The sequence below is a fragment of the Spermophilus citellus genome, assembly GCF_964194105.1.
Source record: "Spermophilus citellus genome assembly, chromosome: 19".
Classification (NCBI taxonomy): domain Eukaryota; kingdom Metazoa; phylum Chordata; class Mammalia; order Rodentia; family Sciuridae; genus Spermophilus; species Spermophilus citellus.
Window position 1 is genome coordinate 22,075,715 of NC_138201.1, and position 14,846 is coordinate 22,090,560.

General features: G+C 45.2%; 1 protein-coding gene and 1 long non-coding RNA gene across 2 annotated transcripts in view; both read left to right on the forward strand.

Annotated features, from left to right (window-relative positions):
* Window positions 1-7,558: 7,558 nt before the first annotated feature.
* Window positions 7,559-11,192, forward strand: LOC308638680. Its single transcript, XR_014019905.1, has 3 exons — window positions 7,559-7,646; window positions 9,012-9,092; window positions 10,918-11,192. It is a non-coding gene; the product is annotated as an uncharacterized lncRNA (long non-coding RNA).
* Window positions 11,193-13,096: 1,904 nt separating this feature from the next.
* LOC308638623 (uncharacterized protein) overlaps window positions 13,097-14,846 on the forward strand; it is a gene marked incomplete at its 3' end in the record, with an annotated part of 126,577 nt that continues 124,827 nt past the window's right edge. The window contains exon 1 of the mRNA XM_081276243.1: window positions 13,097-13,722. The remainder of the gene's footprint in view (window positions 13,723-14,846) is intronic.

Consider the following 14,846-nt stretch of genomic DNA (forward strand, 5'->3'; position numbering starts at 1 on the left):
TTATAAGTCACTGCCCCAAGTGTGTTATACACACTCCATCTCTGCCATCAGGGGTAAATCCCTGTGGATTAAGACCAAATCAATTATGGCAAATGGATGGAACTCATATTCCTCAATTCGGTAAACAGTGTTATGTACATGTCATAGTTGATACATATTCCAGATTGATTTTTGCCATGGCACCTACAAAGGAAAATACTCAACATGTAATTTCTCACTGCCTAGCAGCCTTTGCTGTGTTAGGGTGCCCTTTACAGATTAAAAACAGATAATGCACCAGCTTATGTAAGCTCTTCTTTCCCACAATTTTGTCAAGAGTTTCCAATTGACCATAAAACAGGAATTCCTTATAACCCCCAAGGTCAAGCCATTGTGGAACGAGCTCATTTATCTATTAAGCTGCAATTGCAAAAATTAAAAGGGTGGGGGGAATAGGTTTATGACTTGTTCGTCTTAAATTTTTTAAATTGTGATGCAGAAGGTCACACTGCAGCTGAGAGACCTAGGTCTTCCACACCGTCAGGCCCTTTAGGCAGAGTTTTGGGGAAAGACTTACAGACTGGTCAATGGAAAGGCCCCAATCAAGAAGAATCAAGATGATCCAGCAAGACCCAGCGGAAAAGTTGGTCTCATGGGAAGACGTGAAGAAGCCGACCACACGTTTTGTGAATGATGACTCCTAGGGAGAAATGAGATTGCATTGATGATGGTAGCAAGAGTAATTGCCCTGCTGGGCTGTCAGGTAAAGAGGAACCAGACAGACATTTCCTGGACATATTTCCCCGATCCACCCCTGGTACACCCAGCTGTGTGGACTGGAGAATCTATTCCAGTGTTTACTAATGACTCATTCATGATGGGAGGATTTACAGACACTCATCTTAATCCCAATCCTGTGGCTAGATTTATTTATCGTGGCTACAGTGCCCAATTACCAAGGGGGCTGCTTCTGAACTCTCTCTTTCCAGCAATCAGCATAAGAGAATTGGTTCAGGGACTCCAACCACAATCAAAAGGACCTCAGCAATGACTCTCTCATCTAAGGATCCTTCTGGTGACCAGCCCACATCTTGGGTGGGCCATTCTAATTCAGAGATTGTGCCACCCCACAGTTACCAGGAAAACTTTCCTAAAGGTTTCTCACACACATTTCAGAATGTGCTCCAAAGCCCTAATTCTGGTTCCTGCTGCCTGTGGGTCCCCTTGAGCTCCAGGTTGACAGCCCCAGGACACTGGTGAGTTGATCATCCTTCAGGCTAAAAGTGGCCTGGGGGCGCGCGCCAAGGGGACCGCTGTTCCCCCATCGCCCCAGGGAAGCCGATCCCCAGAGACAAGAGAGGCACAATAGCCTTCCCTACCTCCTCTGTCCCATGTGGGTGGCCAAAAAATGTTGTAGGGACAAAGGAGGCCAGGCACCCAAGACAGCAGGAAACAGTTTTATTGGGCTGCAGCCAGGTTCAGATGGCACAGCTTTTGCTGTCATCCATCAATCCCCTGAAACCCCGAGTTCAGGGAGTTTCAGAGTTTTCTACCCAGCATGCAAGGGGAGGGGCTCACAAGTTCACAGTCTGCAGAAGTTCACATAAAATCAGCTTTTCCTTTCACTGTTCTGGGCAGGTTAACTCTTCAAGGACAACACCTGAGGAGGAGAGAGCTTCTTCTCCCCTTTCTTTCCTCTCCCTGCCAGCTGTTACCATGGATCCCAGTTGGTAACTTATCTTAGAAATGTAGACATCTCTGTGAAGCCCGGCTCAAGGCCAGAGGCCTTGTTTGCACAGTTCTACAAACTACTGTACTGGATACATTTACTCCAGCACCTCAGCACCTGGAGTGCTGGTATCTTCCCGGCCAGTGGCCAAGTAAAACAGGGTGACATGAAAATAGGAAGTTTATCTGCATTGAACTTCTGCATACAGCCCTGGTAAAGATTTCTGGAAAAGCCCAGGTAAGACTTTTCTGGGGACAAAGAGGGGTGCCACTTCACAGTGGAGCCTGGCCAATGGACGCTGCCTGAATGGCAGGCTTGGTGGTAAGCCCACTATTTCGTCTCAAGTTAGCTGTCCTATAGCTGTACTTGGTCCATCCAGCCCTTGTCTTTGTGTGTGTGTGTGTGTGTGTGTGTGTGTGTGTAGGTGGACAGAATGCCTTTGTTTTCCTTGTCTATTTTTAAATGGTACTGACAATGGAACCCAGGGCCTCCTGCATGCCAGGCAAGCACCTTGCCGCTGAGCTACAGCCGCAGCCCTCAGCTCCTGTCTTTCAAGTCACTCCAGGGCCACCCTCAGGGGGACCACTTGGTGGGGGGGCTACTGGGAGGTGCACAACGCTGGCCAGGCAGTCTTGGGTGGCCCCCACTGGGGGGAACGCCCCCCACGCGCACGCCCCCCCACGCGCAGCCCCCCCCACGCGCATGCCCCCCACGCACGCCCCCCCCCCGACGCGCACGCCCCCCCCACGCGTAGCCCCCCCACGCGCACGCCCCCCCGCGCACGCCCCCCCCACGCGCACGCCCCCCCGCACACACCGCCCCCGCGCACGCTCCCCCCCCCGCGCACGCCACCCCCGCGCACGCCACCCCCCCCCCGCGCACGCCACCCCCCCCCCGCGCACGCCACCCCCCCCGCGCACGCCACCCCCCCCCGCGCACGCCCCCCCACACACGCACACGCCCCCCCCACGCACACGCCCCCCCCCCACGCGCACGCCCCCAGAACGCCTCCCCGTCGTGCGTCGTGCGTCAGCGGTGGGTATTAAAGAGGATGCGCTGTGGAACCTGTGGTCAGTGGCTGAGGTGCCAGACCTGGGACGGCCACGGGGGAAGGAGGGCCTGGGCGACGTGGAACCAGGAGCACGCGACGCTCCGAGGTCCTGTTCCGGCCCTGGGCCCGCAGCCAGACGACAGGCCGGGAGGGGCCACGGCACGTGGTGGCCGGGAGGCAGTGGGGGCCCCAGACGCTGGGGCGCCCTCCCGCCGCTGGTCCTGGGCTCCCGCGGGACAGAAGCGAAGACCCTGGGCGCGTCCCTCGCGCAGGCGGTGCTACAGGCGAGGCTCCTCGCTGGGAAGCGGGCGCCTCAGGTTGAGCTGGGCCGCCCCGAGCGGGTAGCGCGTGGCGGCTGCTGCGGCTTCCCCTGCCGCCTGGGCACCGGCTCTGTCCCCGCGTGGTGTTGGGTTCGCAGGGGCAGCGTCGTTCTGGGCGTGTGCCGCTGCCGAGGTCCGGGCCTCGCTCGGCGGGGCAGGGTCGGGGCCTCACTCTGCGCGACGGGGCCGGGGCTGGGGCCTCGCTCGGTGCCTCAGGGTCGGGGCCGGGACCTGGCTCGGCTCGGCTGGGCTGGGCGGCGTCGGGGCTGAGGCCGGGGGACCTCGCTCGGCGCTTTAGGGTCAGGGTCGGCCCGGGCCTGGCTCGGCTCGGCGGGGGCGGAGTCGGGGCCTCGTTCTACGCCTCAGGGTCGGGGCCAGGGCCTCGCTCGGGACGCGTTGGGGCCGGGACTGGGGCTGAGGCCGGGGCCTCTCTGTGGCGGGTCAGGATTAGGGTCAGGGCCAGGGCCTTGCTTGGTGGCGCTTCAGAGTCGGGGCTGGGGCTGGGGCTGGGGCCGGGGCCGGGGCCTGGGCCTGGGCCTGGGCCTCGCTCTGGCGCGTCCGGGTCAGGGTCAAGGTCAGGGCTGAGCCGGGGCCTGGCTTGGCGCCTCAGACTGGGGCCTGTGGCCTGGGCCTCGCTCGGCGCGTTGGGTACGGTCCGGGGCTGAGGCCAGGGCCTCTCTCGGCGCGTCAGGGTCAGGGTTAGGGCCGGGGCCTGGCTTGGGTGGGTCGGGTACCGGGCCGGGGCCTTGCTGGGCGGGTCAGGGCGGGGGCTAGGGCCGGGGCCCAGGCCTGGCTTGGCATTGGGGGCCGGGCTCATTTGCTGAGCCTGGCTTTGAACCCAGGATTCTCCTCCGTGTTCCTTGTTTTCTGGTTTTGGGGTCTCTGTGTCTGGGGTCCCTTTATAATTGACTTTTCTTGTCCCTTGCCATCGAGGCGGGGGTGCTGGAGCACTGTGCAGCGGTCCCTGCTGCTTGGATGAATGAAAGGAGTCGTTGGTCTGGGGGCCGGGTCTCCCTCAGTTGCCGGTGGCCTGGATGCTCCTGAGGCTGGCTCTGGACGTGGGGGCCTCCCGCCTCCCGCTCTCTCCTGTCTTTTTTCAAGCGATTTTGTTATATGTGCGGCAGTGATTTTCTGCCGACTGATTACTTCATTTATACTCCGTAATGGTATCCTACATGTGATTTTTTTTTGAGAGAGAATTACATTTATTTTTTAGTTCTCGGCGGACACAACATCTTTGTTGGTCTGTGGTGCTGAGGATCGAACCCGGGCCGCACGTATGCCAGGCGAGCGCGCTACCGCTTGAGCCACATCCCCAGCCCCTACATGTGAATTTTATTTTTAACATTTTTCAGTTTTTTATGTTATTTTGGGTGATTGAAAACAGCTGTGCCCTAGTACTCAGCCACCTTTAAGTTCTTTCTAAAGTTTTTTTTAAAAATTTATTTATTTATTTTTTAGTTTTTTCGGGGGACACAACATCTTTGTTGGTATGTGGTGCTGAGGATGGAACCCAGGCTGCACGCATGCCAGGCGAGCGCGCTACCGCTTGAGCCACATCCCCAGCCCAGTCCTTTCTAAAGTTTGAGGAAGCATCTCACAAACTTCCTCAAGTGGACCTTGATCTTGCAAATCTTCTACCCTTTCCTTTTAAGTAGCTGGTATTGCAGTCACACAACACTGTATCCACTGTTTCAGTTCCGCCCATACAACTTTCGCACATCTTGTGTTTTTCTTCTGCATATGAGTATTTACTTACAAGTGAATGACTTATTGAGTCATATCAGGAAAGGCTACAGTGGAATTTTTGTCATGCAGATATCAATTGTCCCAGCAGCTTTCTTTGGAAAGGATGTCATTTATTCTCATTTACTGCACTATAGTTTCTTTTATCATTGTCTAAATGGCTAGAGGCTTAAAGGATTCAGTCTTTAGTTCCACAGGACTAATTACTCTTCATGAGGTCTGTGCTGCTTGGTATGATGTTGAATCCTATAGTCATATGTGGCACAATGTTTCTGTCAATGATGGACTTTATGTACACTGATGGCTAAGTTATACCCTAGGTATGTAATGGTCTGTGCCATCTAGGATTGTGTCAGCACCCCGTATTATTTGCAAAATAACAGAATCACCTCATGATGCATTTTCCAGAATGTATCCCCATCATTAAGTGAGGCATCATATATATGATCATACGTGTTACAGTCACAACGTATGTAAATACTACTAAATTTTTACTCATGAAATTTACCAGAGCTTTTTCAATTTTATTTCTATTCTAAATGCAATATTGGGAATTATTTATACTTTCTATGATATGTTCACTGTTAATAATTCAAATTTTGCTCCTTTGCTTAGTGTTTTTCCTTACTGTCTTTACAAATATTGAGACCGATATTTAGCTAATGAATTCTTAGTTTTATTTTAAATTTATCATTTAATAGTGTTCTTTCTGTTTAATCTCATCTAAGATACATAACATTTTTCAGATTTATTCATATAATTACTATACATACTTAAGATGTTCTTTGTTCTTTTGACATATGAACACATCCATAAAACCAGTTCAATAATAAACTTATGTATTTATTATCCTAAAGCATTTTTAGTACCTTTTTAAAATCTCTGCTCTTCTCCACCTTTTTTAAAAAAAAAATTAGTTATAGTTGGACACAATACCTTTCTTATTTATTTTTATGTGGTGCTGAGGATCAAAGCCAGCACCTCACATGTGCAAGGCGAGTGCTGTACCACTGAGCCACAATCGCAGCTCCTTCACCATCTTTTATTTAATGTATTTGATATTATTTAACAAGGCAAATACTGGACTAGCATCAAACATGTACAGATGAGCGAATTATTACAAAGGGAACATATATATATATAACTACTATTTGTATCAAAAATAGAACATTTTAATGATGCTACAGAAAATACCTTCATGTCCTCTTGCTTTCACATACCCTCCAGTCTCCCTAGTGGTAATTAAATTATTCTTCCTTTTTTAAAACAAAACAGAACTGGAACCATTTATTTATTTACTTACACAAGAAAAGGGTAGAATAAGGTAGCTCATTGCCCAGGAAACCCAACCTGCCCCATCTTGCTTGATGCATTGTTGGTGCAACAAATTGGAGGGTGATCCAGGTATCAGGATAAAGAGGGGCAGCTCATAATGTCAGGGTTGGGGCATTAAGAGTGCAGTTATGAGAGGTAACCTGAGGATAATGGTTTGGGGATAGGTTGAAGAAAAAACGAGTGGGTGTGGGTTACTAGGGACCAGCTCGGGGAGCTCAGACAGAAGAGACAGGAAGTGAGCAACAGATTTAAGTTGGGTGAGCAGTGCCTGGCTTCAGAGTGGCATCTCTGGTAGGGCTCTAAGGGCAGGGAGCCAGGTGTGGGCCACACTTGATTGATTACACCATTAACTCCTGGTTTTCAAGAATTCTAAATGAGGCCAGTGTCATAAGTGTCATGCTGGCACAATATTTCCTGTTTCTCCCACCTTTTTCTCATCTCTGCTTCTTTTTTCCTGGCGGAGTATGTGTGTACACCAGGGATTGAGCTCAGGCGACACTTGGACCACTGAACCACATCCCCAGATCCCCAGACCTATTTTGTGTTTTACTTAGAGACAGGTTCTCAGAGTTGCTTACTGCCTCACTTTTGCTGAGGCTGGTTTTGAACTTGGGATTCTCCTGACTCGGCCTCCTGAGCCGCTGGGATTACAGGAGTGCGCCACTGCACCCAGCTCATCTCTGCGTCTTGTACATCCTCTGCAGTTTCTTCTTCCTCCTCAGATCTCCTACCATCACCACTTTTTCTGCTGTGTCCACTTTGCCTTTTCTCCCACTGTCTTCTCCTTCAGATCCTTGACTCTCAACTACACCAGTTCCCTGTGCTTTTTACTGACGTTATTGTGGGCTGGGCATAGGCTTGTGGGAATCTTGGTGACGGGGGCCCAGACTTATGGGGCCTGGACAGTGGAAGGTGATGGCAGATGCAGTCCAGTTTGGTGAAAGCAGCAGTGGCTGCTACCTTTTGGAGCATTCTAAGAATACTTGGGTGCATTTATTTTTTCCACATTGACTTTTTAAATCTTTTTTTCTTAGTTGTAGATAAACACAATACCTTTCTTTAAGTCTATTTTTTATGTGGCGCTGAGGATCGAACTCAATGTCTCGCACATGGCTAGGCAAGCACCCTACCACTGAGCTACAGCCCCAGTCCCCACATATTTACTTTTTATTGAACTTGTTACAGAGTTCTTGCACTGCCAAATCATGACTGAGAACCCAAAGCAGGAAGTAGTGTAATGGGACAGCCTCATCCACCCATCATACAGTATATTAAAACTTGATTCATATGCATTTCAAGAATTTCATAGTCTTTCATAAAATTATTTTAAAAAGTTGGAATTTTAATTTGTCTCATGTCTTCAAAAATTTCCAGTACAGCTGGGCACGGTGGTGCACACTTATAATCCCAGCAGCTCTGGAGGCTCAGGGAGGAGAAATGCAGGTTCAAAGCTGGCCTCAGCAAACTCGAGGCCCTAAGCAACTTGGTGAGACCCTGTCTAAATAAAATACAACAAAGCCTGGGGATGTGGCTCAGTGGTTGAGTGCACCTGAGTTCAATTCCCAGTACCCTCCCCCTCAAAAAATTTCCAGTACAGTTTGCCATTAAAGTAAAACTTCCTCATATCCATCAGTTCCTTCCTCAACAAGATAAGGCAATAATATTTTATGGAAAAAATGCATATTTTACAGAAAATATGTGGCCCAAGGTCCAAGAGATTACTTGTTAAGGTTTTTGGCTCCCATGTCGTGTCTTCAGTGTAACCAAGAATCTTTTATTTTTCCTTTAATAATCCTACCTCCCCATGACTGACTCAGCTACTCATCCAAATAAGTCAAAGGGTGGGCCAGCTCAAATACCAACATTATTGCCCACAAGGTAAGTAGGTGGGTTCTGTCTGGCCATACTGTAGCACACCTAGAAGTCAGATTCCTGGACTGACATGTCCACAAAGACTGAACTCCTACAGAGAATGCCCCCACACAGTTGCTTTCACTCATGTGCTTCATTCTTGCTAGTGTAGCCAGCCCACAACTTCTGCCTTTGGCGAATGGCTTTATTAGAGAGAAACCCAGACTCTGCAGCAAGTGGTCACATACCACTCTGCAGTATTTCTACTGAATCAAATATATAAAACCAGGAAACTGCCAGACTGTCTCATTAGGTGGAAGGAAACTTTTCAGTAATCCTCAGGTGCTTCCACAAGTCCCTTTTAAAAAAATATTTTTCTTAGTTGTTGCTAGGCCTTAACTTTATTTATTTATATGTGGTGCTGAGAATCGAACCCAATGCCTCATACGTGCCAGGCAAGTGTTTTGCTGCTGAGCCACAGCCCCAGCCCTCCACAAGCCCCTTTTAAGGACCAAGTACTGGATAGCTTAAGCTGTGATTACCAAGCACCACATGGATGTCTTTTGCCCTGCCTTTGCAAATGAACACTATTAGAGACACCAGAAGGCCAGTAACAGAGCTATCATCAACAAGTCCTAGAAGATACCCAGAAAAAAATCAGACTCTATAACCAGGTTACAGTGTGTGTTGATAGCAAGCATTTCACTTATGTTTTATCAGTCCTCTGGGATCTACCTGAATATCCCAGAATAGCCTCTCTCCTATCTGAGTAGCAGTAGCATAAGGTGAACTGAGATTGAAATGGGATCTTCTACTTCTCTCTCTGTGGTAAATTTTGACATATGACACCGTATTTTTAAAAGGTCTTTGAGTTTCTACTTAAGGGACTTGTGAGGTTTTTTTAAGGACTAATATAAACATAATTTTAAAAAGATCAATTAAATTTTATATTAGTAAATGGCTTTTTATTAGAACATATACTTTTTTTTTTTGCATATAGAAGAAAGGAAAGGAGCACTCTTGAGGACTTGGAAAGACCATTTATGGGTAGCCAAAAGGAAATTGCCAGAAGCGGACGCTTGTATCCTCCCCAAGTTCATATATTGAAGTCCTGATACACAATATGATTGTATTTGGAGAGATTTTCTTTGGGTGGTAATTTCAGATAAATGAGGCCACAGGATGGGACTTTCATGATGGGTTAGTGTCCTGAAAGGAGTGCCATCTCTGATCACCATTTGAGGACACTTTGAAAAGGTGGCCAACTATGGGAACCTGACCACACCGGCATCCTGACCTCAGAATTCTAGCCTCCAAATCTATGAGAAAATGACTCCTCTTCTAGCATGAAATAGAATAAACATAGGGATAGTCATGTTTATCCTATAGACTTGAGTCTCTGTATTTTATTGAATAATACATATTTCAGTTAATATTACTTAAAGCAAATGTCTATTTCTCTTTCCTGTTTATTCAATTATTTTATTTTAATGTATTAATAAGTTTAATATATAATCTGTATTTATTTAAATACCTTAAATATTTAATTAATAGCCTATGGGGTGAAAATACACCAATACATGTATATATGTACACATAATATAAATAAATACATAGGAAAACAAGAAAGGAAAGCACAGGAGAAATTTTGAGTTAATAACTGAGTACATGATACAAATGAAGTCAGTCATTGTATAATTAATATTGTAAGTCAGGAACTGGCTCCATCATGTGGACACTGACTGCATTGCAAAACTTAGGTTGCAATGACTGATTTTCTTTGCCACAAGATGTGACCTTTGCATTTGAAAAACCCAAACTTTTGACATCACTAAAACACTTTTTTCACTTGTTTCTTTTATTGATTCTTTTTAGTTATATATAACATTGGAATACATCTTGACAAAAATCATAAAAACATGGAAGATAATTTGTTCTATTTCAATCTCCAGCACTTCTCCCACCCCTCCTCCCTCCTTTCTCTGTACTTTCTTCCTGCAATTTGTTTATATTTTTTATTTTTTTAAGTTAGTGTCTTGTGAAGATACTGGATGTTGGGATTGTTTTCTCTGCTATGCAGAATCTAATCCAAAATGAAGGCCCCCAAAGAGGTAAAGGGAAAAATGGGGGGGGGGAATTTCATCCAAATAGAGGAAAGATCAGTAGAGTGGTATGAACAGAGATGGAGGGGGCAGAAAGAGGGACCAGAAAACAGAAGATCTGTGGAGTGAAGTTGATGTAAGTTTGTGTGTACATACATGAAAGAGGCACAAGAACACAAAACACATTTAGTTAGGAAACCCGAGCTGAAATATCCATTCACCACTGAGTAACTGGTATGTAATAAGCATGCTATAAGCCCAGGAAGAGCACTACATAAAACAAGAAGGGTTCTTGCCCTCAAGGAACTTACATTCTAGTCCCAGCAAGCAGGAATACTATGGCTTGTATATTAGATGTCTCCCAAAAGCTCCTGTGTCAAGTAATTATACATCCACTGGCAGTGTGTGCAGGATTGTCCACTTTAGTACTGAAACGCCTTAGTTTCATGAATAACATGAATGAAAATAATCAGAAAGACTCAAAATTTAGTTCTGAGCACAGTTGGGTTGGCAGGTCAGCATTTAAATGACATTTTTTATTTCTATTAAGACTGTATTGGGGCTGGGGATGTGGCTCAAGCGGTAGCGCGCTCACCTGGCATGCGTGTGACCCGGGTTCGATCCTCAGCACCACATACCAACAAAGATGTTGTGTCTGCCGAGAACTAAAAAATAAATATTAAAAATTCTCTCTCTCTCTCTCTCTCTCTCTCTCTCTCTCTCTCTCTCTCTCTCTCCTCTCTCACTCTCTCTTTAAAAAAAAAAAAAAAAGACTGTATAAGACTTAGCAAAGCTCTCTATCAGGGAATTGTTGCAAATGTTCCTGCTGAAGAGGATGGACTGACCATAGGAGATGTTCTGTTACTAACTTCAACAAGAAGTTGTTATGATAAGTGTTCTCAGAAAATTAATAGATTTTGTGAATGAAGGCACCAAGCCTCTATCCCTTCATTATTCTCTAAGAACTTTTACAAAATCATTATAATGGAAAGTTCTATAACAGATTATCTTTGCTATTCTCTTTATTTTAATAATAGGAAAACCACTATTCATTTAAGTTTTGAATTTAGCAGTCAAGTATGATTTGTCATTGCAGTGGTGCAATTGAAAACAATGAATGAAAATAGACTCAAAATTTGAAAGCCCTAGGCTATAACACCCCTGCCAATACACACAGAAGGCTGAGTGTTTGGATGGTCATTTGTAAGTATAGCTTGAAAGTTAGCACTTGTGGGTTAACCGACTGTCAGGAATGTTCAAAAAAGACAAGAAGCCACATAAAGAAATTTGGAGAGTGATGGGACAATTGGATGACATCAATGCTAAAGTAGAAGAAATAAATTTAATGGTGTGTGTGTGGGGGGTGTATATGTATAAAAGGCACAAAAAGAAATGCTAGGGCTGGGACTGTAGCTCAGTGGTAGAGTGCTTGCCTCACAGGCGTGAGGCACTGAGTTCAATCCTTAGCATCACATAAAAATAAATAAAAGACTGTCTACAATTAAAAAAATATTTAGTAAAAGAAATGCTAACATATTTGAAGCATATGTGAAAAGTTTCAGATTTGTGACCTCTGAATATACTCATTACATTTCACATTAGTAAAACAATGCGGGCTGGGGTTATGGCTCAGTGGAAGAGCACTTGCCTTGCACATGTGAGCCACTAGGTTCGATTCTCAGCACCACATAAAAACAAACAAAATAAAGATATTGAAAAGAAAAGATTGAAATCCAAAAAAACTCAATGCATATTTTAGGGTAAAGTAATCTAAATTTTAAATTCCCCAGACAATGTGTAAATTTTATTTGTTTGTTGGCCATTTGTATATCTTCTGTGATGTGCCTGTTCAGTTCCTTTACACATTTGGTGATTGGGATACTTGTTTTTACATTGCATGATTTCTTTATATATCCTGAAGATGCATGCTCAACCCGATGTGCCATTGTAGGTTCTCTTCACATTCTTTTTTTTTTTTTTAAGAGAGAGAGTTTTTTAATATTTATTTTTTAGTTCTTGGCAGACACAACATCTTTGTTGGTATGTGGTGCTGAGGATCGAACCTGGGCCCCACACATGCCAGGCGAGTGCGCTACCGCTTGAGCCACATCCCCAGCCCTCTTCACATTCTTGATGGTTTCCTTTGCTATGAATGTGGTTTCTAGTTGGGCAACTCATGTAATTCCTGAAGCAGTTCAGTGATTAATGATATATGGAAACCAAGAATATAACTTACCGTAGATTATAAAAACCAAGAATATAACTCACTATGGATTATAACTTACATGTGTATCAGGCTCATTTAAAAAAATTGTAGCTTTAGAAGGACATAATGCCTTTATTCTATTTGTTTACTTTTATGTGGTGCTGAGGTGTCAGGGTTCAAGTGTGCAGAGTTTAGCCCCCTCAGGCCTGACAGGTTGCAAGAGCTGTGGTTGTGATTTAGGTCAGCTGAGGCAGACCTCAGTTAGGAGGAGAAAAAGTTCTCTTCCCCTTATCGCAAGTCACAAGTTCTGCATGGTTTGGCCAAGAGGAAGAAGCTTCCTGCATCCTTGTCCTGGGAACAGTACATTCGGGGATTAGATAATGTCTACAAAGAACTTTGGGAGGGTACTTATCAAATGAACAGGAACAATCTGAATTTAGCTCTGTGTACCTGCTGAGGCATGATTTTGGGGCAATGCGGGTCAAGTGTTACTGAAGAATTGCTTGCTTTGTTAGAAGAAGAATATAAAAGGAACTTACAAATAAACCTCAGCATGCAGTTGCAATTGCTGCCTTGGCTCTGCATCCCCTGTGTCCCGGTTATTTCGTGACCCTTACCCAGGGACCCTAACGCACTAGACGTTCACACTGAGGATCAAACCCAGTGCTTCACACAAGCTAGGCAAGAGCTCTGTCACTGAGCCACAGCCCCAACCCGTATCATTTTTAAGAGCCCTATCTCCAAGAGATAAAAGCAGTAATCACCATATTAAAAAATCAAGAATATAGGTTCACAAAATGTAGGCCCTTTAACCAAATCCCAGTTTCAGTAAGGCATAGAGTACAGCTCTGCCCTGTTATTTGTGTTTTCCCTGAGCCAAGCTGCAGTAACAGGCCCAACAATCTAATGAATTCAGTTTGTTTGAATAGAGATAATAAGACATTCTTATTAAAACCCGTCAGCCCAGATAATATGACTGTCTAACATTATGTCCTCTTTGCCAGTGTTAGATATCTGACAATTTAAATATTGTTTAGCATTCATCACAGATTTTCTAACCACAGATGTTTGGGTGAGTGAGGTAGGGGGAGAGGCTCTGCTTGTAATCATACCAAAAAACAAAAACCAATTGGTTCATCCAAAAGTTGACAGATGTTGCTGAAGGGTGTTAGAACAGTCAGTGAAAGAACTCAAAGAACTCAGAAGCCTGTATTCTCATTACAACTGATACATGTATAGAAATGTACTAATCCAAACTGCCATTTGTTTTGCCTGCTTTTCCCCTCTTGTATTTCCATTTTGACTTCAGAGAGAAGAAAGAAATAAAGAAGAAAATGGATAAACAGAGGCAGGAATAGATAAGAGAAGCAAAATTCTAAGATCAGAAGCAGATGGAAGAATAAGTGAAAAGGACTTCTCTACCCTACTTATATCAGGGAATGACTTTATTCTGCTTCAGAGTAACAGGTTTATAACTAGACAGAGCCCCTCTGTGAATTTCTCCTCTGATTAACTTTCTAAAAGATCACCTTTTTAAGGAATTTAATAATAAACTCTTAATCAGGTGGTAGTTCAATAAAAGTTTGAGGCACATTCAGTGCCTTTTAGATAAAAAGATCTAAGAGCTTGGGAGATGTCAAAGCATGACTATGTGAATTGTGCAGCATAGTTCATTCAGAGCATGTGGTGAAAACAAAGCTTGTATCCTGGGAGGCACCTGACCTTTGTCCAACAGCTGGCAAATAGTCCCCTCCTAGGAGTTCATTTTGAAGTGTGAGGTTCCAGATTAGTTGGTAAAATGATCTGTTGCTTCAAGGAGAAGATAAAGATGGTCTGCTTCTGCACCCTGGAAGTGGTACATCAAGAGGTGTGTGGGCTCATGATTCTTTACACTCTGTAAACGGTGTGTGAGCATTTTGTGAGCTTGTTGAGAACTTACGGAAGTGAACACATGCTTTGCTGTACCTTTTGATGACTAGCACCCTGCAGAGCTGCTACAAGGTGTAAGCACTCCACAATCAACATTTCTTCACAAACCACTATGTGTATAGAAGGGCTACTCTGAAAATAGAATCATTTCTTGAAACAGGAGCCTGTAGACACAAGGTAAAAGGGGGTTTTTCTAAAAGGTTTTGGTGTCATCGTCAGTGATAGAGAAGACTGGCAGACTCCAGGTGTTACCAGACTCGGGTCCAGGCTCCTCACACTGGGAAACCAGTAGTCAGGAGATGTGAATTAGCGGGAAAGAAATCAGGTTTACGGAAGGTCCAGCACATTGGGGGATGGGGGAGGGTGCTGTCATCCTCAGAGAGTGCTCTTGGGGATCTCAGGGACACAAAGGGTTTTTATAGGGAGAGAAAGATGGGATTGTGAGGCAGTGGGAGGGAAGATTTCTCTTACCAGGGTTTTTGTCATCCAGGACTGTCTCCTTTCCTTCCTTTCTGAATGGACCACCACAGTGGAGCTTGACTTTCTGGGGCCAGTACCTGTACTTTCTTTGAATTGACAAATGTATTTCTGCATGTTA